Source organism: Papaver somniferum, chromosome 11, assembly GCF_003573695.1.
Source record: "Papaver somniferum cultivar HN1 chromosome 11, ASM357369v1, whole genome shotgun sequence".
Lineage (NCBI taxonomy): Eukaryota > Viridiplantae > Streptophyta > Magnoliopsida > Ranunculales > Papaveraceae > Papaver > Papaver somniferum.
In genome coordinates this window covers 101,527,016-101,550,825 of record NC_039368.1, presented here as the reverse complement: position 1 = coordinate 101,550,825, position 23,810 = coordinate 101,527,016, and positions in this window count along the sequence as shown.

Below are 23,810 nucleotides of genomic sequence, written 5' to 3'. Positions count from 1 at the left end.
CAACGTTCTTGTAAAAACTACAAATGAGCTTAGAAGAGTAGTACTCCAAGAATCCAAGTTCCTAAGTCAAGTGGAACCAGTGCGACGAGACGGAGCAAAACACTCAAAAACAAGAGGCAGGACAAATACCAATCTTAGCTCATCCAAATTCAAGGTTTCTCATCTCCATTTTGAAGAGAATTCAAATAGGAAGAGGTCAATCCGAGTTCAGACGAAGAAGATACGGCCAAAACAAGTTTACTGAATATCGACGTCTACAGGAAAGTATGCATACGGGTTTGCAAACGATTTTTCATGATTTGGAGCAGTATGCAAACGGGTATGCGTACTTAAACCCTTGGATTTTGATTTTAAACGATGTTATGCACACCAGGTAGGTGTACCATGAAGTCCAAACATACCGAACTACATTTTCAAACCTAAAGTTTTAAGAACCTTAAACACAGATCAAGTTAGGTAGAAATGAACAATAAGCAAGGTACATGGATCATTATAAGTACCCTAAGCAAATAAAAAGATAAATCTTGCTCAGGTTTATAAACGTACCTTTTTAGAAGAATCCAGTCAAATTCTACAGCCTTACCGAACATAATCTGTGTTCCCCAATTCTCGTGCTTCCCTCACCGTATACATAACAGGGCATTCCTTGGTGAGGATGCACTTACAACACAATCAAGTTGTGTTGGGGTGAACAATGTCTTGCTCACCACAAGTGACCGTTGGATTATCATGAAAGAGATCGCTTTTAGAACCTTTCACATCCAATTCCAGTTTTCCAAAAAACTTGTTAAGTTCCAACATCATGGATACTGCCTTCTCCATAGTCATGGAATTTTCTGGAAGATAATTCCTTTTCACACTCAAAGCATCATTGGCTTTCTTTGGTACCCACTTCTGAGTGCATTTAGGAACAACCAGAACCTTCTTCCCATTACTCTCTTCAAGATTTTTCGGAAGAGAATTGGATTGACTATTCTTTTGCAAGTTAGTCTTTCTCCAATTGGGAGCATCTGATCTCGTCTTAGTCTTTACGAAGTTATCCTTTTGATAACCATTACGATTGTGAAAGGATTCGTATGACGTTTATAGGAAAATCTAGATTTATCATAGCACTGATTCCTTTGCCTAAAGGTTGGAAAGTTACAACATGTAGCATTAAGGGGATTAGTCTTAACAAATGATCTTGGTTTCACAGCTTCTTGTGATGCCCAAACAAGAACATCATGAAGTTTCTCATTCCTTATACGGAAACGACATCTCCTTTCCAGGTGACCTTTATTTCTGCAATAGTGACAAACATAAGGAATGTTCTTACCTCGATCCATGTGTACTGACTTTGGAGGTTGATATACTTTGGTCTTTTGAACCTTAACAGCCGGTGAAGGTATTTCACTTTTGCCATCAGTGGAAACCTTTTGTTAAGAAGCATCACTGGCCTTGAAAATTTTTACCTCTTTGCTAGTACTTGGAGCATCTATTCCCTTATAGCCCAATACTCGTGTATCACGATGATTTTTACTTGCTCCTAGCATAGTGGTTAATTTGCTTGAAATAGTATTGAACTTTTTCAAGTCATCTTCCAACATCTTGATTTTATCAAGAGCGTCAGTTAAATCATCCTCAATACGTTTTTCTCGAGCGATATAAGCGATTTCTCTGTTGTCAAAATTTGTTTGCTGGGAGTTAATCCTTGCTTTAGATTCTACAAGTTTCTCTTCCAACAAACAATACTTTTGATAGAGATTATCACATTCAAGTGATTTCATACGTAGGGTTTCCTCAGAATCCTTGAGGATCGATTCGTTAGAACGATTCGAAACATAAACACCTACGTAACATCTTCTCAATTTCTTGTTTTCTCGAAAGAGATGAGTCAGAAGAGGAGTGACATGAGAAGTTTTCATCTTCTTCTTTTCTAACGAATTCAAAACCTTCACATACTCAGAGACTTCCTCATCAACATCTCTATCAATATCTGAATCACCTTCATCAGAAAGTCCATCCAGCTGTTCTTCTAGGCGTGTTTCCCAGACTTCAATAGTTTTACATTAAGAGAATGTTTAGATACTGACCTAGATGTGACAGTCCTCTCCGGTGAATCCAAGCTTTGAAAATCATCTGGTAATTTATGAACACGTACGTTATTAAAGATAGACTCGTCCATAATCAGATCGCTACAAACACAGACTGATAAGGTCTTTGAATGTGTTTGCCTGCTCTGATACCAATTGAAAAGCAGGGGTCTAACAACCTCACCCAATATTTCGATTAGAAATCTGTATGGAATATCTCCAATATACTTTCTAGAGAATCAACTAGACAGCCAGACTCAATCTAGAGAAAAGTATATCGAGGAGTTAATATCTCAATCTCTTGATTTGATCTTTACTCAAGAAAATAGAAATCTGCGAGTCTTTATCAAATACAAGGATAAAAACTTGGAAGGTACCAAAGACCAATATCCAAGGATCAATCAATTTCCAATCAACAACCGAAGGTTGGATTTCACAATTGATCGATACAACGCACAACCTGTGATATATCAATTATATAACAAAATATAATGCGGAATAGAAACACAGACACCAGAAGTTTTGTTAACGATGAAACCGCAAATGCAGAAAAACCCCGGGACCCAGTCCAGATTGAACACCACACTGTATTAAGCCGCTACAGACACTAGCTTACTACAAACTAACTTCGGTCTGCACTGTAGTTGAACCCTAATCAATCTCACACTGATTCAAGGTACAATTGCTCTCCTTACGTCTCTGATCACAGCAGGATACTATGCACTTGATTCCCTTAGCTGATCTCACCCACAACTAAAAGTTGCTACGACCCAAAGTCGAAGACTTGATAGACAAATCTGTCTCACACAGAAAAGTCTATAGCATTGATAAATCTGTCTCCCGCAAAAATACCCAAGAGTTTTTGTTCCGTCTTTTGATAAATCAAGGTGAACATGAGCTAATTGATAAACCGGTCTTATATTCCCGAAGAAGAACCTAGTATTATCAATCACCTCACAATAATCTAAATCGTATGGTAGCGAAACTAGATATTGTGGAATTACAAACGATGAGACGAAGATGTTTGTGATTTCTTTTTATCTTTCCCTAGCGGAGATATAATCTCAATCCAATTATTCAATTGAACTCGTATGATAGAAAATGGCAAGATCAGATCGCTCAACTACAATAAAAGTAGTTTCGTCTGGCTTCACAATCCCAATGAATTCTTTCAGTCGTTAACCTACAGGGTCTCGAGAAGAAACCTAAGGTTAAAGGAGAATCGACTCTAGCAAACCAACTAGTATCACACAGGAGGTGTGGGGATTAGTTTTTCCATATGAAAGATGTATCCTTTATATAGTTTTCAAATCAGGGTTTGCAATCTAAGTTAACTTGGTAACAAAGCATTCAATATTCACAGTTAGATGAAAAACCTGATTCAACCAATCTAATATCTTTCAATCGTTAGATCGAAACTCAGCTTGTCACACACACAAATGAATTCCATTCATTTAGGTTTGAGTAACCGTACCTAAACGTGTACACTTAGTTGGTTCATAAATAGTTATCCAATGGATATCCACATGAGCACTTTCATATTAACCGTATTCATCTTTCTCATAACTAGTTCAAATGACTCATAAGAACTAGTTGAAGAGTTGTTCAATTGCTTAGGTCTTTATTCATAGACACAATTGAAACAAAATCGGTTTGATCCACTTAAATCAATTCATGAACAATATATCCACGGTTTGCAAAGATTGGATTCCTTATAATTTATTGTTTTAAGTTCATGAACTACCGATTTGAGATATCACCAGCTTGAGTACGCGTACGGGTATGCGTACCTTAGCTACCGGATTTGAGTTTATAAACTCAGCAGAAATTCTCGGTTCGAAAACTTCCGTGGGTACGCGTACGGGTACGCGTACCTAAGGTGACTGGTTTACTAGTTTGCAAAATTACAAACTCCAGCAGAAATTTTCGGTATGAAAACTTCTGTGGGTACGCGTACTCAACCTGTCTCCTTCACCAATACCGCATGCACACATATGCACGCACTTGGCTTCCGGTACAAGGATTTATACACTAATGTGCGAACACACTACATATGCTTATATCCATAGATGGTAATCTCAACTCTACATTTCAATCATTGAAACATTCTTCTAAAATGTTATAACAATCATTATTCACGACTATCGTTATCAAAGCTATTTTCAAGATTGAAACGTCATCATGACTTTCATCATGAGTAAAGATGAAAATGGTTAAAGCGAAAGCTTACCAACACATATTTCTATAAAAAGATAGGCGAGTAAACTCGGCTCGAAATAGCAAATGTGTATGTATGAAAACTATCATACTTAAACGACTTTGTCTCAAGAGTAGGAGATAGAATAGACTTTTGAGTGATAGATAAGTTCAAGTCTCCACATACCTTTTAATCGGATGAAGTTCCACCGGTTCCTCGAGTAGTTCTTCGTCTTCGTAAGATGATCTCCTTGGAGTCTGGAGCTTCAACTACACTTAACTATCCTAGACTGAGACTTAGTCATAAGTAAACTAGAAATCAAGACGTATAGTTTTGATCACTAATATTGACAAACATGCTTGAGATAGAAACGCATGCGAATTCGACCGAGCAGTGCTCTAACACAAACGATTCGTATGGAAGTCTTCTACAACATACTAAAAGGGCACGTTAATCCGATGAATGAGCTGTAAATGGCAGCCGAAACTCTCAACTACGTGACAGTTCAAAACCTACAGAATTCTTCCTGGGAAATTTTTAATTCTCAGTGTCAGGTCCTTTTCACCACCAAACGGACTGCGAATCAAGAAATTGTTTTGAAGAAGTTAGATCTTCCTCTTAGCTAAAAAATTAGAGGTTAACCACTTCATTCCGACATCGGGTGAAGATTTTGGGTCGTTTTGGCAAGAAGACACAAATCTGAAATTTTCAGTAAGTCAATACACCAAGGTCGCACTTACGATCATGCAAGCAACAATAGGCGAGCTTCCGCACGCAGGGAATCAAGGGGAGATGCTTCACTGAGAATAAAAGAGAGGAAAGAATAGAAGAGAAACAAACTCACGTATGTGAGTTATCTGAAAGTAAGAAACTCATCCTTTGGGACATAATGGCCGATCAAAGCCTTTTAATGTTCGTGGTCGTGGCTAGTATCACCGCCTATGCTCGCCTAAAGCTCGTGGATGTAGCTACCATTACTTATGCCTCTCCTGCTCATCCAAGATTCGTGGTCATGGTTACCAAACCCCATGACCACCATTACCACGCCTCTCCCTACCAGGTCCGCGCTCGTAGTCATCATGCCTCTCCCTTCCGGGTCCGTGTTCGTAGCCACCGCTCCTCCCTGTCAAGGATCGTGCCACCGCTCCTCCATGTCAAGGAGCGTGACCGTAGACATCCAATCTCCAGCGAACCTGTTTTGTTTCCACAAAAATGCAGTCTCTTCTGATCGCATCTGCTGCCAAGAACCGTTGTTGATCGTTTGTTGATACCATCCATAGCTTCACCATATCAACAACCACTACAGACAAAGGTAATTCGAACTTCTACAGATTTTAGTTTCCACTGGAGGAAGTAATAGAGTCACCAGTACAGAGGAAAGATGGTGATATCTTTATCATGGTCAACTCACCGACCATACAAGATAGAGCCACGTAAACTACACTTGAGGGCTGAGGCTCAACACGGAATATTCACTGTCAAGGACCTCTTCAACTCAGAAGAGATAGTCATCCAAGAAGTCATAACCATGACAAGTTTACCACTCTTCAAATATGTAGCGTAAGGATATCATCACCTCCATTTCTGGAAGGCGCCTGACCAACAATCAGTATTTGGTTCAGCCATTCATAAGCGTTGTTATCAATGAAAAATCAAAGAGCAAAGTCGCGCTTCAGCAAGACACACATACCAACCACATCGCCGAAAAAGTCATATTCGGTGTTTATATATTTCCAATTTCCTATGGAAGAGGTGCATGGGCTGCAAGAAGTTTGGATACAATACAGGTCTATCAAGTGCGACTCCAGCCCATTGATTAACAGATGACAGATCCAAATTATGCCGCTTTCGTCAATTCGTCAACCGCCTTACCAGTAAATGCAATGGAAGTACATCTTTCAGGATAAAATAGGCTCAGTGTTAGAGCATTGCTTGGTTTAACCCACCAAGCGTTGGTATGTCAAGTTTGGTTGTCATATTTTAGTGAATCAAAACTCATGTTAAGAGTCGCTTGATTATGTACTAGAGTCAACTTCGTATAGGTTAGCTTGAAAGTATTAGGATATGAGACATTACAAGTATTGCGAAGTATTGAAGTTGTGAAGAAGCAAGGAGCTACAACGACAACAATCATCCTTCCGCTTGAGGTTAGTGATATTTGACTTGAACTGTTTCATTTCCCTAACGTATCTTTCAAGTCGTGCGTATTGAAAACATAACTGCGAAGCATATTTGAACTCTAGATAGACATAGTATTAAGGAATACAATACGAGGTTTATTGCTTAACCATTAAACTTTGTAGATAAGACAACGCCATAATCATTTGAATGCTATCGTGATTATGTATGGGTATGAGTTGAGGATTTCATCCTAGGGAACAATGTTTACATGTGTTCTAAGGAAGTAAGTTCATAAACTTGTTTGTGAACCGAAAAGGAAATTGCCAGGTGTTATTGGTTTTGTTATTCATTGCATATCTTATGAATAACCAATATGTGTGATGGAGTATAACCGCTCACAACTTGTTGTGTTCTTGGTAGAACTATTCACAAAGGCCTGACTTATGTATTGGTATAACTTTTATTAGTAAAACCGATATTAAGTAATCACATGTGGTATGATCGGATTTTGTATGTCTAACCAATTAAAAGGAAAGGGGGAATCGATCCTTGTAAGGGGTGCACTACATCAAAGGGAATCGATCCTTTTATGGGGTGCAACAAGGTTTATAGCAGAAAGGGGAACCGATCCTATGGACATGTGCAACACGTTTTTAGGCAAAGGGGAACCGATCCTATGGACATGTGCAACACATATAAGTTAGATACCATATTTATTTGGGGAACCGATCCTAGTACCTAGTCAACTGAATTTTTGGAAAGCTAGTGTGACTATGCACACTACTCACATGGAGGTAGAACCGAAACTTGTTTTGGTAGAACCGTAAACCCATAATTGTGATTGAATGTTGGTTTGATCAATCACATAGTTCTTGAAAGTCAGATGAACCAATTCTAAACTTGTTTGGAAGTGTGGCAAATCGATTTCAAGGTTGTAAGTGTGAAAGAGAACTTACAAAGTTAAGATGTCGACAAACTTTGAACACATGCTGTGAATGTTTATTTCTTTAATTGTTCAAAGATATTCCTTAACGGCTAAGGGAAGAGAATACCAGGATCGAAACACAAGTAAGTTAAGAATCTTTTAATTAAGGTTATTAATTTCATTGTGTAGGGAAATTACAGAATTAGTAATGTGCATTTACTAATTAGATTTTCCGAGAGATTTCGATCATTATTTTTGGTCTGAGCATTTCCAAGAATTATGGAAACCTAATTTGGGCTTTAATGAATATATTGAAAATATTTTTGGTTTTGGAAATTCCTTGGTGTCCAAACTTCCTTGTCTATAAATACTTGAAGTTTGCCTTTCTAGCAAACTAATCCTTCGTAACAACAGATTTACTCTTTTGTTGTTGTTACTGGTGTAGCCGCCTATTCGGAGAGGAGAATAACCTAATTAGGCGAAATCTCTTACGGACGCTCAGTTTAAAGTCTTCTTTGGGATTGAGAAGCTCTAGCGCGATCCGTTGGTGGGAAACTAGATAATTGCGGTTTATCTTTTGTTTTCGATTGATTTGATTGACTAAAGGTGGTTGAAATCTGATTGCACCTAGTTTGTTTATTCTTGAGAATCTTCTCTTCTGATATAAGATTCACTCAAACTATTTCAGAGTTTCGACAGGGATATTTAGACTGTTGTTAGTTCTAAAGACGATCTTGTGATAATCCATCGTTAACAGACTCCATTCTGTGCGTGATTGATCACAAGAGATTCAAGTGATTTTGTGCAGGTTTTTATTAAAGATTTAAGAAGATATTGAAGATATGACTTGGGTTTTATAATCTTTGGTGTGCACAATACTTGTTTCGGTAAAAGAGGATCCAATTAATAATCGGTTTATCCCTGTGGTAGATTGGATTGATTAATTAAGTAGATCGGCATCAACACAGTTCTTCGGATTAAAGGTGTTGTTGGCTTAATCTTAATCGATTACCTTTTGGGTGATTGAACATAAGATAGATCTAAGGACCTGACGAAGGAGTTTATGTTGAGATAAACGGAAGAGCTTTTCTCCGACTCATATCACTTGGTTGAATAGAGTTGATACCAAACAGATTTGTTGTTCCTTTACTGTTTGGAATACGAACCAAAGGAATAATTCCAAGTACGTGACTTATTTATAAGTGGGAGGCGTGGGAATACAGAAGGAACTAGGTGAACTATAGGGTTAGTTACTTGGTCTCAACTATACGAAGTTAGTGTAGTTTTGTGTAGCGGCTTAATCCAGAGAGTATTCAATTCTGGACTAGGTCCCGGGGTTTTTCTGCATTTGTGGTTTCCTCGTTAACAAAATTTTGCTGTGTCATTTACTTTTATATTCCGCATTATAATTGTTTTATTATAATTAAAGTAAATTACACAAACGTTAATTCCTATTTACTTGATAAGCAATCCTATTGTGTTTGGTTAAGTTCGAACCTTTGTATCAAGTAAACATACTTCGTTGTTGTATTGTCTCGATCTCGTATCCATAGACGATCACACGAAGTGTGAACCGGTTAGTTGTATTGTCTCGACTCAGTCCATAGACAATCACTTTCGGAGAAAGGACTTATAGGTAGGAAAAGTTTTAACTTGAGGTATATTTGGGTACCCTCGCCTTTTTAATTGGTGGCAGAGCAGGCAAACACGAAAAGATCTAACAATCTGTGTTTGGTGCGATCCAACCTATAAGAAATGAGTCAAATTAAGATTAAGCGAAAGCGAAAATTATTGAAAGACTCAGTTAATGTATCGCAATAGGTTTTTAAACCATCTTCAGAATCAGAGGTCACCGACTCTATGTTGGAAAAGTTTCGTTAGAAATTGTTGTCTAACGAAATTCTCTTAAGTGTGTCTAATGAGAAAATAAAGGAACTTCAGGTTACTTTACAATTAAAGACTACTGAATGTGAAAGGCATCGTCTAGACTACAAAAAATTGAGGGAAGATACTTCTCAACAAATTCAGGGTCTTGAAGAAAAAGAAGACGCTAGTCTCTCTCAAGCAGAACTGTTAAAAGAGGAGCGTGATGCTACTCTTGAAAAACTCATTTGTTGGAAGAGAAACTCGTTGAATCTGATGCAAGGATAAACTCTCAACAAAAGAGTTTTGAAGATAAAGAAGGTGTATATCTCTCACGAGAAAAACGCCTTGAGGATGATCTAGCCAGTGCTCTTGATAAAATCAAGATGTTGGAAGAAGAAAATTTGGAACTGAAAAAATCCAATGAAAGCTCAAACAAGTTAACCTCAATGTTAGAAGCAAGTAGAAATCATCGTGATACACGAGGATTGGGCTATAAGGGAATAGATGCATCAAATATTATCAAAGAGGTAAAATTTGTTAAAGCTACAAATTCTTCTCAATCAGAGGCTTCCACTGATGACAAAGATGCTCATATCTCTTGTAAAGAAGAAAAGTCTGTCAAGCCTAAGAATAGTGTTCAACCAGCAGTAATCAAAGAGAGCACTTCTGCTAAGAAGAAGAAGAAGAAGAACACTCGTCGAGCTCCAATGCAAGAGGACCCACAAAAATGTAACACTAAAACTCATACTTCGTATATTTATACTAAGCATTGTTATTATTGTGGTAATAAAGGACACTTGCAATGGGGATGCAAAGTTCGTAAGATGCAAGATGCGCTTTCCATTGTATCAAACGAATTGGCTAAGTTTTCTCCTCTTAAGAACTCAGATCGGTATTATCCTAAGTTTAGGCAAAAGAATTATTATAATGATAGTTCGAATTTTGCATATCACTTGACAAGGTCATCTCATAAAAGACCCGAATATACAAAGAGATATAACTTTGTAAATGCAAAGACAAGATATGATGTTCCAAATTGGAAAAAGGGTGTTTCGCAAAATATTCAAAAGGACAATGATTCCAATGGTATTATGAAGGAGAAAGCTGCTCCTGCAAAACCCAACTCTAAATGGGTCCCAAAATCCTTCATAGCCAAGAAGGGACCAAAAGTTAGTCACAAGAATGACTCTCATCTGTTAATTGTTGGTGACAATAATTACAAGAGTCTTCTTGAAAGGCTAAAGAATGACATTATGTCTGAAATCTCTTGTTCTATTAAAGGTTGTGATAATAACACTCTACATCACAAGTCAAAGAAGAAAAACAAGAGAAAACAAACCAAGCAAGAGGTCAAGAATGATGATTCCGTCTTAGTCACTCGTGACGAACAAGACAAGGATCAACTCAACACAACCTAGTTGTGTTAGAATGTGCATGCTCACCATTAGTGCTCAATATTTTTAAAAGGTGAGGAAGCACATGAAAAACCGAGCACATGATCTCTCGGTTATTATATGACTAATTAACATATTTAGGAGATTTCTTTTCTTCTATACTCATACTCTCTCTATCTCTATTTGATGTTTTGATAAAAACGGTAATTGTGAGTTTATGCTGTTGATATCTACTGATCATATATGTGTAGCTCTTGTTTTGACAGTTAAAACGAGCCAAAAATCACTGAACTCGGACATCGTATGCAAAAGATATGTCGAAAACAGTTTAGTGTTGTGATCTTTCACAAGTAACACTTGGGAGCCGATCCTAGTACCCTGTCATAGTGAGGGAACCAATCCTAGTACCATGTCATTTGGAGGGAACCGATCCTAGTGAGAGGTCTCCTTACGAAAAAGTGTAAAAACTGTTTTGTGCATAACTTATTCCTCCGAACTCGAATGACCTCATTCTTTTTGCGTTGTTTTTGCAATTCAATTCTCTACAAGATAGAGATAATTGCAATACTTGATTCTTTATTGAATATTTCTGGTGTATTACATTTGTGTTTATGGGATGTTTGATTTCGGTTTTACTACCTTAATATTTGATCTCATATATTGTGAACCCTTATGGTTTGGGTGACTTTTTGATTTAGCGGGATTAAGTTCTAGCCCTATTAGGTAGGCTTTATCAAAGGATCATGAGGGTTTCTGGTAGAAATAATATGTGAAAAGTCACAATATGTTGAATCGGTTTTGGTTTAGAATAAAAACATATGTGTTTCGACGGTTTTCAACTTTTGCTTGCAATTGTTAAAACCGGTTTTCAACCTTTCTCTGGTAAAGGTTGAGGTGTGTTGTTATTCTTTTGTTTATGCATAAGGATGACAACGTGGTGATATTTTGATATCAATTCTCCCTGGACGAAGATGCTATCATATTAGAGAAGTGGATGCGAAATTTAAGGTAACAATCTTGTTAGTTAATTTTTTTCCTGTTGAAGAAAAGCCTGAGTTTATATTATATATATTTGTTGCTTTTGCTTAATAAAATTTCGGTTCAATTGATATTTATTCCATGATTTGTGTGTGGATGTGTATTTCAACTGGTTCTGGTTAAGAAAAACTATTGCTATCTTGCTTTATTGTATGGTATCAATTGTTTAGGCTTACAAAATTTCAGTACAATTGATGTGTGTGTGATTCAATTGGTTCCAGTTAAGAAAAACTATTGTTATCTTGCTTTTGTATGGTATCAATTGTTTAGGCTTACAATATTACAGTGCAATTGCGATGCTTTTAATGTCTATGATTGTTTCAATTGCTTCCGGTTGAGGTGAATAATTATGCAAGTTGATTTATTTTGGTTTGCATGAATTATTTATGGCTTAACGAAATAATTTGTGTACGAGATGAGTTGTTTAGTCCAATTCGATTCCGGATAAGAAACTAAGTTAAGTCTGATCTTAGTTTGTCTTATCAAAGTGAGTTTTCGGTTATTCAAGTCTAATCGAATGCCTAAACAAGGAATGCTAGTTAACTAACCTAGTACTTGTCTTGTTTAAAATATAAAGGCCTAAGTTTATGGATAATTAGAACCTGATGAGAAAAATGGAGTTTATCTTTATTTTGGTCTTATCGAATTAAGCGGTTGTTTTTGAACAATCGGTTTAGCAAAGGAACTAATGTGCTTAGTTGTTTTTGGTTTGCTAAACTAAATTGGAAAAATTGTTTCGGAAAATTGTTTCCTTGGTAACATATCAAAATAAGACTACTTGTAGTTTCGATTTTGATATTGGTTATCAGAACATGATGTGTGGAACCCTCGTGCCTAACTCTACAGGTTTGCAAGTCTATTAGATTTGTAAGATTTTTTTCGTGTTGTCCTTTATTTTTTCGTTTCTTTGTCATTTTTCTGACAAAAGGGGGAGAAATATATGGAGTAAACAGGTGATGCTGGCATTGATTTTATATTGATTAACATCGCTAGGGAAAAGAACATTGGTACTTGAATGTTTTATCTAACGAAAGAGTGAAAGCACAGACTAAGGGGGAGTAACATGTCATATAAATTGGTATAACAAAGACGTGCGGATTAAATATATACCTATCTTCCTTAGGGGGAGTATTTTCTTTGTTATTATAATGTCAACAACGACATTTTCAAGGATTGAATGTAAGCAGTTTTACTGTGCTGTTGAATCGGGAATCAAGCGGATTGTAATGAATTATTGTAATTTGTTTATCCATATGATGTACGAGTTTTGTCACTAAAATTGACAAAGAGGGAGATTGTTAGAGCATTGCTCGGTTGAACCCACCAAGCGTTGGTATGTCAAGTTTGGTTGTCATATTTTAGTGAATCAAAACTCATGTTAAGAGTCGCTAGATTATGTACTAGAGTCAACTTCGTATATGTTAGCTTGAAAGTATTAGGATATGAGACATTACAAGTATTGCTAAGTCTTGAAGATGTGAAGCAGCAAGGAGCTACAACGACAACAATCATCCTTACACTTGAGGTTGGTGATATTTGACTTGAACTGTTTCATTTCCTAACATATATTTCAAGTTGTGCATATTGTAAACATAACTGCGAAGCATATTTGAACTCTACATAGACATAGTATTAAGGAATACAATACGAGGTTTATTGCTTAACCATTAAACTTTGTAGATAAGACATCGCCATAATCATTTGAATGCTATTGTGATTATGTATGGGTATGAGGTGAGGATTTCATCCTAGGGAACAATGTTTACATGTGTTCTAAGGAAGTAAGTTCATAAACTTGTTTGTGAACCGAAAAGGAAATTGCCAGGTTTTATTGATTTTTTTATTCATTGCATATCTTATGAACAACCAATATGTTTGATAGAGTATAACCGCTCGCAACTTGTTGTGTCCTTGGTAGAACTATTCACAAAGGCCTGACTTATGTATTGGTATAACTTTTATTAGTAAAACCGATCTTAAGTAATCACTTGTGGTTTGATCGGATTTCGTATGTCTGACCAATTAAAAGGAAAGGGGGAACCGATCCTTGTAAGGGGTGCAGTACATCAAAGGGAACCGATCCTTGTATAGGGTGCAACAAGGTTTATAGCAGAAAGGGGTACCGATCCTATGGACACGTGCAACACGTTTTTAGGCAAAGGGGAACCGATCCTATGGACATGTGCAACACATATAAGTTAGATACCATATATATGTGCAGAACCAATCCTAGTACCTAGTCAACCGAATTATTGGAAATCTAGTGTGACTATGCATAATACTCACATGGAGGTAGAACCGAAACTTGTTTTAGTAGAACCGTAAACCCATGATTGTGATTGAATATTGATTTGATCAATCACATAGTTCTTCAAGTCGGATGAACCAATTCTAAACTTGTTTAAAAGTGTGGCAAATCAGTTTCAAGGTTGTAAGTGTGAAAGATAACTTACAAAGTTAAGATGTCGACAAACTTTGAACACGTGTTGTGAATGTTTATTTCTTTAATTGTTCATAGATATTCATTAACGGCTAAGGGAAGAGAATCCCAGGATCGAAACATAAGTAAGTTAAGAATATTTTAATTAAGGTTATTAATTTCATTTTATAGGGAAATTACAGAATTAGTAATGTGCATTTATTAATTAGATTTTACGAGAGATTTCGCTCGTTATTTTTGGACAGAGCATTTGTAGGAATTATGGAAACCGAATTTGTGCTTTAATGAATATCTTGAGAATATTTTCGGTTTTGTAAATTCCTTGGTATCCAAACTTCCTTGTCTATAAATACTTGAAGTTTGACTTTCTAGCAAACTAAAATCCTTCGTGACAACAGATTTACTCTTTTGTTGTTGTTACTGGTGTAGCCGCCTATTCGGAGAGGAGAGTAACCTAATTAGGCGAAATCTCTTACGACCACGCAGTTTAAAGTCTTTTTTGGGATTGAGAAGCTCTAGCGCGACCAGTTGGTGGGAAACTATATAATTGCGGTTTATATTTTGTTTTCGATTGATTTGATTGACTAACGGTGGTTGAAATCTGATTGCACCTAGTTTGTTTATTCTTGAGAGTCTTCTCTTCTGATATAAGATTCACTCAAACTAGTTCAGAGTTTCGACAGGGATCTTTAGACTGATGTTAGTTCTAAAGATGATCTTGTGATAATCCATTGTTAATAGACTTCGTTCTCTGCGTGATTGATCACAAGAGATTCAAGTGATTGTGTACAGGTTTTTATTGAAGATTTAAGAAGATTTGAAGACAAAGAAGATATTGAAGATCTGACTTGGGTTTTATAATCTTTGGTGTGCACAATACTTGTTTCGGTAAAATAGGATCCAATTAATAATCAGTTTATCCTTGTGGTAGATTGGATTGATTAATTGAGTAGATCGTCATCAAAACGGTTCTTCGGATTAAAGGTGATGTTGGCTTAATCTTAATCGATTACCTTTTGGGTGATTGAACATAAGATAGATCTAAGGACCTGACGAAGGAGTTTATGTTGAGATAAACGGAAGATCCTTTGTCCGAATCATATCACTTGGTTGAATAGAGTTGATACCAAATAGATTTGTTGTTCCTTTACTGTTTGGAATACGAACCAAAGGAATTGTTTCAAGTACGTGACTTATTTATAAGTTGGAGGCGTGGGAATACAGAAGGAACTAGGTGAACTATAGAGTTAGTTACTTGGTCTCAACTATACGAAGTTAGTGTAATTTTGTGTAGCGGCTTAATCCTGAGAGTATTCAATTCTGGACTAGGTCCCGGGGTTTTTCTGCATTTGCGGTTTCCTCGTTAACAAAATCTTGTTGTGTCATTTACTTTTATATTCCGCATTATAATTGTTTTATTATAATTAAAGTAAATTACACAAACGTTAACTCTTATTTACTTGATAAGCAATCCTATTGTGTTTGGTTAAGTCCGAACCTTTGTATCAAGTAAACATACTTCGTTGTTGTATTGTCTCGATCTCGTATCCATAGACGATCACACGAAGTGTGAACCTATTAGTTGTATTGTCGACTTAGTTCATAGACAATCACTTTCGGAGAAAGGACTTATAGGTAGGAAAAGTTTTAGCTTGAGGTATATTTGGGTACCCTCGCCTTTTCACTCAGGATAATTATACCTTAAAAAAGTGAAGAAGAGCAATGGACATGTTTTTGCTATTAATGAGGTATTGAATTCATTCTTTACTTGATGATTTAGCTGATTTGTGTCTGTCTTTGAATTTATTTTACACACGCACCTAAAGGTCCCCGTCGTCCACTACCATCCATGACAACCATGCATTGAGATATATGTTAGTCTTACCAATTTCCAAGTTTCAAATATGAGAATGCATGTTTTGGCAAACAACCAGAATTTGTGTTAAAATTTACTAATTCATAACTCATGACTTCCATATTGCAATTATTTTAACTAGATAGACAAGCTGCAGTATATGGTTGTACACCATTGTCTCGTCCCATGGATATATTGTATGTTTTATGAGCATGGATGCTGGATTTTCTGGACTTTTGTTGATGTGTACATGTACACCAAGTATAAATTAATAAATTTAAAAAATCAAAATTATATAGTCATATGGGTACTCTTATTGCAGATCTCGAAAATGGATTTTCGAATATTATAAAGCTTGCGGATTTTGGAAGAGCGGTTCGAAAGATAAATTGTTTTTCATTATTTTTATGTTATTTAGAATTGTAGGCATCACCGTGAGTCACTTTGGACTAAACGATAAACATTTGGACTAAATTGTAAATCATGAAGGTTATTTGTATATTTTTCATATTTTAAATATCTTTTGGACTAATTTGTACCTAGTTAACTTGGGATGGGCTAATCCGTACTTTTTGGTGCGTTTTTGGACTAAACTGTATTTTTTCCTTTCGTAAATTAGGATTAACCAATACTAGGCTTAAGAGGGTAAGACTAAAGCATCCAAATCCCAACATATATGGGATCAAACGTTCATTCCTACTTAAAAAATTACAGAAAAAAGTCTCTTGGCTTGGTCAACTGTGCATGGAATTGGTGCGCAACTGGAGTGCCTGTAAGAGGTGAATGTAGAAGTTAGATGGAGGTCACTTCAGTACGTTCAGTTCATCATCTCCACATAATAGAACAAATTAGCAATGTAATTCGAGTGTTCAATGCAGACGCTGGCTGTTATAGAGAGACTTGAAGTAAATTGTGATACCTAGTTTACACCAAGTATATCCGACAGCGACGTAATTCGAGTGTTCAAAGCAAACGCTGGAAGTTATAGAGAAACTTGAAGTAAATTGTGCTACCTAGTTTATACAAGTATATCCGAACATGTGGCTTTTAGTTAAGTGAAAAACTATAATTGCAAGCAACATATGGCACATAGGGTTCCGAAGATGCCGGCGGAGCGGGTTAGTTATTGGATGAAGTGAAGTTTACTATCCGAGATGATTTTAACGGGCATATGAAGTTTAAATCTAGCAGAGTTGCGTGTTCAGAATGTCTGTTAAATTAAACTTTTGGCAAGGGAATCTCCAATTTCCTAAAAAGAGAGTGTTAGGATACCAAAATTAAACTCTTGGCAAGGACAACTCCAACTTCCTCAAGAGAGTGTTAGGGTACCAGAATTAAACTCTTGGCAAGGGTAGATCCAACTTCCTCAAGAGAAAGATAGAGTGTTAGGATACCATCCAACTTCCTCAAGGGAGAGTTTTAGGGTACCAGAGAGAGTGTTAGGGTACCGACCCTAACTCGTCATAATCCCATGGGTAGAACTCGACTCGAAAACCGGTTTACAAGTTGAGGGATCTCATTGACTTATAAACTATCCAATTAAGCCCCATATAACCAATGTGGGACTAAAATCCCAACATCCCACCATTACGGCCATACATAGGTCATCCACACCTAGCCTATAAGTCTCCCTCTTCTGTGGAGCGGGTATGAGTTGTGGCGATTGGCTTTGATACCAAATTTTAAAGTACCGACTATGGATAAGCACTTGGTCTGTGATCCACGGATTTAACCGAGACCACCCGTATTTTTGCGGATGGATGCCCTAACCGTTCGCTAATGGGTTGGATGCGGATACGATCTTTAAAACCCAACCAAATTAAGCCTCATCTAACCAATATGGTATTAAGGTCCCAAAAAGGAGACGCCGGCAATCTTAAAGTTGAATATTTGAAGCACTTAAGATACCAACCTTTTCATGTATATGTTGTTCTTTATGCTACTTTGACAATGTTGACTCTATTCGAAGGATTAAACCTTAAGAATGTTGGTTTGTTCAAAAAATATAACCCTTTCAGTTGGAAAACATAATATTCATGGGAACATTATTTAAATACCCCTAGTATAGGTCCCCTTCCAAAATATCCTTATCATCTTTACAAATACCCCTAGGTTTGAAAAAGCCCGAACTCGAATTGTAAGATTACTAAAAATCCCCTTAATAAATGCAAATAACCGTTTTCAGCGTGATTAAACAACCGATTATTTTCATTTCACCCTATTTCTTTCTCTCTCATTCTCTCTCAGTTTCAGAAGAAAAACCGAAAAAAACTGATTTTTCTAAGAAATCAACGCTCAGAACTTCGAAAATCAACTGAAAACAACAAGAAACTTAGTAGATCTGAAGTGTTCTTTGATTTTGAAGAACAAATTCATCTGAAAACCGAAAGAAAACATTGATTTCATTAGGTTTCAGAGATGCAGTGAATCAGCAACGACAAAAATCGAAGGTAAACATAGATTTTGTGGTTCGATTCCGTTTAATCTTCATCTGAATTCGATTTTTTAGGGTTTCGGAAACGATTTTATCAAAAAAAATTATTGAAAAAATCGATTTATATTTTCAGACGTTACTGATTCATACTAATTTGCTTCGATTTCATGTTGCATGTGATGAAAATCAACAAAATCGACTGACTCTGTTGCTGATAAAGAAATAGATTTCTTTCGTTGGAATTAAGAAAGGTAAAAAAAACATTGATTTTGATTGAACTTGTTTTTGATTTAGTTAGGGTGTCGAATTAGTAGTCTATTTTGTTTCTGATTCAAAGAACAATAGTTTTTTTAGGTTGTTGAATTAGTAGTTATTGATAATCTTTAATTATTGATTCAGTTATTGAAGCATAATTGTTTCATATATGATTTATGCCTCTTGTTTGAGGGTTTGATGGTCTGTGTGAGTGTTTGATTTTAATCTGTAATTTTTTAAACTTCAAAAGCACATTAAGTTTCACAAAACATGTAAAATTAGTACTTGCACATGATAATGATGACTCAAACATGTTATTTGTCAATTCTCTGAGTTCTAAACATGTTTGTAGTCCATTTTTCGGGTTAATTATGCTTTTAATGACGACTCAAACATGTTATTAGTTCATTTTGCTAGTTATTTGACTTCATTTCTAAAGGCAACTCCTTCTAGTTTCTCCCATATTTGGAAGCAACTTAAGATAGTTATCTCAACTTCCTAAGACTACGTGTGCTAGTAGTCCATTTTTTTGCAATTGCATTCTGGCTCCAGAAATCGATACAAATTGTGCCGGTTTCTCCCAGATTCGGAAGCAACTATAGTTAGTTGACTCCATTTCTAGAGGCTACTTGATGAAGTTGCTCCCAGATGTGGAAACAACTTTTGCTAGTTTCTCTTAACTTTTACTTTGTTATATTTCATAGTTACTTTGTTCCATTATGTTGAATTAGAACTGTAGTTTATTTTGAATCTCTGCAATCATTCTATAGGAAAAAGTTATTTGACTACTGATTTGTGAAAAGACGAGGGTACCCAAATATACCTCAATCTAAAACTTTTCCACCTATAAGTCATTTCTCCGAAAGTGATTGTCTATGGACTGAGTCGAGACAATACAACTAATCGGTTCACACTTCGTGTGATCGTCTATGGATACGAGATCGAGAAAATACAACAACAAGATAACTTGCTGTTGATGGTGGATTTTCAACAAAGGTCAAAACCGTAAAATCATGATACTGCATGTTTCTGATATGGCTTCAGGCATGTGACAATTCATATTTTACGAAGCCATGATGAATATGTTTCTGATAGAAAGTAGCTAAGCACGTAATGACAACATATGCACCGTTTAATAATTGCTCTGGATAGAATATTCTACCCCACGCCCACGCCAGCCACAGAAACACTGAGAAGAGCATACCCAATGTACGGCGCCTCTGAATTTAGCATTTCCGGATCAAAAACTTTAAAAGGCCGAGATTTTTGAACGTTACCCTAGTTAGCATTTCGTAATTCGGCAAATGTACGGAACGGTAAATGTACGTGTATTATATGGATCCGCAAAATCCAAATTCGGTCCAAAAAACCGGTCAACGATTCGTAGTACGGCGGTAGTTCGGAAAGACACACATTCCGAACTACTACCGTTCACGAAAACCAAGCTCTCTCATGTATTGGTTTTCAGTCTCCCAACATTCCGCTCGATACCGCATCACAGGTCGAACCGCCATGTATAAATATCTGGATTCGAAAATGCTTGGTGTATCGTGAACAAAATCTTGGATAATATACCGTAAGAAAGAAACTAGGACCCACTCTAACTCTCACTTGTCTAATGCAGTTGAGAGATTCATAAGATCATAGGAACATCATTCTGTAAAACCTTCCAATCCTTGGCTGATCCTTGAAAATTGGTGGGTGAGGGGCCAATGGAGCACTGCGGCATGTTCTATGATTATGGTATACAAGCATTCCACAACGGCCACACTTTCTCTTCTTGCGAAATTTCTCACAGTAACTGCGTTTACGAACAAAGTTTGGTCTTCCAACTTGTGGTCCAACAGGGGGAGGCATGAAATATTTGGTCCGAGAAATCTCGTCCGGCTTGTCTCCATCAGGAATGGGATAGATAGGTTTTGAATACAGACCTCTGTAGTATTCGACAGAGTAGTAAGGTATGATGTGCTTGTATACCTCGTCCTCACCAATCTGCACCATAACTTTCACGGAATGACTGCAGGGGAATCTGTTTTTGACACCATTGACAAGTGCAGGTCTGGAAGTCCAAGTCAACAGTATGCTTCCCGGTATTAGTTAGATCTCAAATACTTTTTCACTGGATCGACGCACCTTGTATCTATGATAGTCAGTTATCCTCTTGTCTAACATTGCTTGCATCTTAGGGGTAAGACTTGTAGTCCACTTGCTAGCTGCGAGCTTCCTCTTCCACATTGTCTCCATTGTCCTAGCACGAATACATTCAATCAACTCAATAGCTTGCAGTCGCTTTCGTGCCTAATCAAGCTGTTAAAGCTTTCAACTATATTGGGTGTAAGCTCTCCAAACCTTTCCCTAACAAACTCATGTGTTGCCCAATTCTTCAGTGGGATCTTCTTCATCCAATCAATAACAAAGAACAACTTCAGATTGTGCATGCTTGATACTGCCTTCAAAAATTGCTCCTTGGTGACAACACTGTAGCATTGCTCAAACAACTTCACTGCAGTTTGTCAATTCTTGCCCTTGCTAACTGGAATATTGCCTTTCATATGGTACGAGCAATATGAGTGAAAAGCATTTGGAAAGACATCAGGAACATTGTTCAAAATTCCAGTTCCACGGTCAGATATGATGGTCAAAGGACGATCAACATCGACAATTCCCTTCAAATTTCCAGAAACCAGCGCCAATTATCACCATTTTTGCCAGAAACAAGTCCAATCGCAAGTGGAAATATCTCTGCAAAGAAAAAGAAACAAAAAAGTTTAATACAAAAAATGGGTAGCGTGTTTCGAATTAAACAGTGGAAGAAACCACGACAAGTTGTCTACAGAAAAAGGAACCAACTAGTACAAGTTGTATCAAAAAATGGAATCAACTTGGTCAACTTGGTTTCAAAAATCTGAAAGTTGTTTCACAAAAATCTGAACCTACAAGAACATCATGCTAGACAAGAAACTTAAAAACAACAACATACGTCGGCTACAAATTTTCTACCAAAGGTTTTTATCCATAATTTGAAGAAAAAAATGTAAAACCATAGATAGAAACACAAAAAATAAAGAAACACATCATAAAAAGAGAAAAGGAAAGAAAATGCATAATACCTTGGTTGCCATTTTCCCCACAAGCTACCATAAGACCACCCCTGAACTTTCCAGTAAGAAACATAGCATCTATTATCAGCATAGGACGACAATACTTGTTGAACCATGTGATGCAAGCTTCAAAATCAATAAAAAACCTCTCAAACTGCCGGTTTTCAGTAGTAAACTCAAAGTTGATGACGCTTCCAGAATTATGACGCTTCACAGCTTCTTCATACCACAAGAAGTCAGAATACGAATTGATATCATCTCCCCAAATACATTCTTTGCAAAATTTCAGTCCACGATATGCTTGATGGTACGTGAGGTCAACTTGATACTCTCTGAAAAACAAATCTTGAATGTCAGCAGCTGATTTCTTCTTACTTGAAACTCTAAGATCGTCTATTATGATGTTCTTGATAAAAAAGTCTCTGTCATTCGAAGCTTTGAAGGATCAGAGCATGCCAACCCACAAGAATGCTCTGATATAGAAGACTTGCACTTAAAAGCATGGCCTTTTGGGTCTACCAAATATGAGCGGAACCTCCAGTTACATCCTTTTTATTTGAAAAGGCAACAAACGGTATAACGATTTCGATCACTCTTCACAGGTTTGACTTTGTACCCACTCTCCACTTGATACTTCATCATGACATCACAGACTTTATCTTTCCCTCCCTCAAACATCTGACCAACTCCGATAAGAATTCCAGCCCAAGCATCACACTTTCTTGGTCCTCTTATGGATAATTGATTCATTGAAACATCATCAGTCATGTCTTTAACAAAAGCCAAATTGTCAGTTGAAACACAACTTGAAGAAGCTGAAGAAGAAGCACCACAAAAATAAGAAGCATCACATGAAGAAGAAGAAGAAGAAGAAGAAGGAGTTTCGAATTGAACACTGAACATTGAACTTTAAAATTTCTATTCTCTTAGATTGGCAGTATATAACAAGAAAATTCAAATCTAAATCAGACCGAACGGTTTGAAGTACACCATTAACATCAGAAAGAATCACAAAAGGGACTTGAGAAAGAATACTCCAAAAATGTAACACAACACTTTGCATCTCCTTGAAGGTAGTTGATTCCGAAATAACATAGAGATGCTTAAGTTGCAAAAGTTAATCTGTGCGACAACCATATTTACCTGACAAAAAAAGATACTCAGTAAATTGCAAAAGATAATCAGATACAAGTTGCCTCCATACAATGGAAGCAACCACCACAGGTTGTTTGGAGAAAATATTGAAAGCAACCAACCAAAGTTGTTTCCACAACTAGAAGCAACTACCACAGGTTGTTTGGAGAAAATATTGAAAGCAACCAACCCAAGTTGTTTCCACAACTAGAAGCACAAGTTGTTTTCAGAATTGGAAGCAACTTGGACAAGTTGTCCCGAGATTCAATATGTGTTTTTAGTAACAACGAAATTCAATATAAATCGATTGACAAGCTACATTGCTTGTATTCACTAACATAATGTAATCAGGTTGAACTACTACATTGTTGGATCACAAAATATAACCTACAGCATGTCCTGAGATTCAATATGTGATTCAGCATGTCTTGTAGCTTAAAATATGGTCATGACGCAAATCACTCGGGGCTGCGCCCCTCGTGAGAAGTATATTCAGGGCAATCGGTGGAAAAACATGAAGTATACACATCAAAAACTACATTGTTGTATATGTAACAGGCTCAACAACTACATTGTACCACCAACAATACACATCAAAAACTAACAATATGACCTAATATTCAGTTTCTGAATGGTTTTGATATTCAGAAACAATATGACCTAATATTCAGTTTCTGAATGGTTTTGAAAATTCAGAAACAATATAACCTAATATTCAGTTTCTGAATGGTTTTAATATTCAGAAACAATATGACCTGAAACTACTAATTGACTGAAAGGTTTTAATAGATAAAAATTCATTTTAATATGACTAATACCCTGGTCATTATGAATAATTGTTATCAATTTCATTGTGTTTCAAAATGATAATCATAGACTGAAAAAACGATTTATTCAAAAGGTACAAACCTGTCAAATTCACGGTATGAACACAACGAACAATTTGTACATTACATTATTCAGAACAAAATGTTAAAA